The following is a 3232-nucleotide window of genomic DNA, read 5'->3' as shown; positions in this document are numbered from 1 at the left end:
CACGGGTTGAGCAACTGTCCCTCTCTGCGTCCTTCTGTCTTGTGTTCTCCTTGGAGCCCGCTGACCAAGGGCTGAAACCTGGACCCCAGCTCTACCTCCCCTCCTCTGAGCTGTGGTGTCCCATTCCGTCTCAGCCATGCCTGGAAGGCGGGACTGCGCCTGGAAGAAATAGAGCGGGCTTGCGGGCGGAAAGGCGGGAGTGGCGGTTGGGGTTCAGCGGGCAGTTTCAGCCTCGCAGGATGACGCCTGCAGCGGCACAGAGGCGAGGCTGCGCGGCATTGGGGTGTGCCTAAGGCCGCTGACCGCACCCCTACAGGTGGATCAGATGACAAAATGTAATGCATTTTACCAGTTTAAAAAAAAAGAAGTCCCTGTGTGTTGAGTTTCCACCACTGTAGCACATTGCGAAATGACGTAAAAAGAGGAAGCTTTGGGGCTGAGGATTTAGCTCAGCCGCACAGCGCCTGCCTGGCAAGCGCAAGGTAGTGAGTTCAATTCCCGGTACCACAACCACCCTTCCCCCCACAAAAAAACCCCCCCAAAAAAAACCCAAAAAGGAAGCTTTATTTTGCCTCACGGCGTCAGAGGGTTCCTTCTGGCTGCTTGGCCCCGCTGCGCTTGGGCCTGTGGTGAGGCAGAGGGTGAGGGCCCCTGCTGGGGCTGGGAGACAAAGGAGGAGGCCAGAGGGGCTGAGGAGGGGCTGGCGTCCAACAGCCGTCCCTGGACACACGCTAGCCTTCATTTCCGCTCTGTAGGCGCGGTCCCCAAAGGTCCCCCAGCACCCTACAGGGCACTGACCCTTCCCCACGAGGCCTCTGCCGGTCGTCCGTGGATCTGAACCTCAGCGCCCTGTTACTTTACACCCGTAGTCTCGTTCTGCCCTTCAGGTGTCCAGAGGAAATATGCATTTACTGTCTTCTACTCGAACTTTCATGTTTTTTTAAAGACGTATCTATGAATCCATGAAAGATTTATAGTGTTCTTGTGAGTTTTCTAAAATTCCCATTGAAAATAATGTACTGTACGGCACTTTCAGCAGCTTTATTTTTATTATCACGATTTGTTTCTCGAGTTCTCTATTGTTATTCAAGTGCTTTTCAGTTCTTTTTGCTGCTTCCAACAGTTTTGTAATGATTGTGTCTCTTCCCAGAGCAGGAGCTGCAGTCTGCGAAGCGTGGACTTAGAGCCAGAATGCGGGGTCACAGGGTGAACGTCTTCAATTATCCTAGGTAATGTCAGTTTGCTCTGAGAGTGATTACCCGAATTTACGTGCCGCCTGGTAGGGTTCAAGAGCACTCCTGTCCCTGTAGCTTTAGCAAGACCAATATTGACCACTGAAAATTATTTTGGCCAATCTAATGGGTGTGAAACAGTACCTTGTTACTTAACTGGCCTTCCTTGATTACTAATGAGCTTGGAAATCTTTCTATATTTATAAACCACCAGTTTCTCCTGTCTTTCAATCACCCAGGCCTTTTATCCCCTCCCTGCTCATCTTGTTTTTTAAAATCCTACTTTTATCCTTTATCGATTTGCAGACATGAATTTTTTGACATCAGAAATGCATTTTTAGTTTCATCCTTAAACATTTGTTGTTATAACAAAGATTGTGATTTTGGTGTGTCAAGTTTAAAAATATTTTTGTTAAAATTTGTGCTTTTTGTCTTTCATAAATAATTTTCCACCCTCAGCCCCCAAAATATTATCTGATATTTTCTTCTAATTGATTTCAAATTTTCTCTTTCTAATTAAGATTTTTAGTCAATATGAAATTTGTTTTGGGAACTTATAATTCTTTCATCGAGCATGGGGATGAACAGGATAGTGAAGTTGTTCCTTAATGCCTGAATATTGGCGGTGTAGGGTGCAGACTCTGAGTATCCTCAGTATTTGTACACGCTTACCAAGCTCCAGGATGGTCTTTGGGGAATTTTAATGGGGAATTTTGCTCTTGTTTCCTTTCTGCCTTTCATCGCAGTGTTTGAGAGTGATTATGTCATGCACACACCAACAAAACACGTATGTGTGCACACAGGCAGACCTACATAGGTGAAGAATATATCTCAAAATTTCTCAATTTCTTCTCATATGTTTTAGTTACTGCTCTCACTGCTGAGACAAAATACTCGACACCTACAAGTTAAGAAAGGAAAGGTTTATTTGGCTCACAGTTTGTAGACCTTTCAGTCACAGTCAGCTGGCTCCAAGGCAGGATGGCACGGGAGAGTGGCATCGAAGAGGAGAAACAGTCCATGGCAGGGTTGGGAGGAGGCAGCAAATAAGAGCAGCAAAAATCCCTTTCCCTTTTATGCCATCCAGCCTACAAGCCCAGTGGGTGGTGCCACTACACCCAGGGTGGGCTTTCGCATTATCCAGACCCAGAACCATGCTACTTTGAATTAGTGGACCATTTAATGATTTTAATGATTTTTTTTTTTTTTTTTTTTGGTTTTTCTCCGGTACCGGGAAAAAGGCTGCAGGTTGACAGTAAGGGTATTGGCATTCTAGTTCTTGGCCTTATTATAGTGGACCATTTAATACCACACACCCTTAATCCCAGGAGCATGCACCCTATTGTTTAGCTTTCCTTTGAGAATTCTGGTTTTTAGTGACACTATTACATATGATACTGCTTCTCTTGCCACAGCAGCAACTACCTCCTTGGCCTTTTGTATTTATTAACCCTTACCAGCTATTCACCAAACACTATGCTTTGAATTTATGCAGATATTAATTAAAAAAAAAACCTTGAAAATGGAGCACAGAGGAATTAATTAAATGTTCCAAAATTGCAGAGCTGTGCATGTTGGAATGAAGATAAAAACCCTTCACCTCACTTCAGATTTAGGTTCCGCAGTCCCACACTTTACTACATTTCTTCTCTTTTAAAAATTTCATTCTCATTCCATTGATTCTTTTTTCAAATCTTTCTCTCAGTTTTTCATTTCTTCTATTTTCCCTTGATATGGTTTCTATTACAATTTTTTTCAGTTAGTTCTCACTTCTCCTTCTACCCACCCCTCCCAATTCTTTTAATTTCTTCTTTGTTTTAGCAGGGTGTTGTTTTTAGTTTCAACATGTCTGAGATTCTTTTCTTCTTAGTGTATTATTATGACTGTTTAACTTACTACATTATATTATGATCTCAAAATTCTATCTATTCACTCTGGCTCTGGTGTATGCTGTCATTATTATTATTATTATTATTATCATTATTATTACTGCCTTTTTT

Source organism: Chinchilla lanigera, unplaced genomic scaffold (genome assembly GCF_000276665.1).
Source record: "Chinchilla lanigera isolate Chin_1 unplaced genomic scaffold, ChiLan1.0 scaffold00132, whole genome shotgun sequence".
NCBI lineage: Eukaryota > Metazoa > Chordata > Mammalia > Rodentia > Chinchillidae > Chinchilla > Chinchilla lanigera.
The sequence above is the reverse complement of the archived record's forward strand: the minus strand, read 5'-3'. Positions refer to the sequence as shown.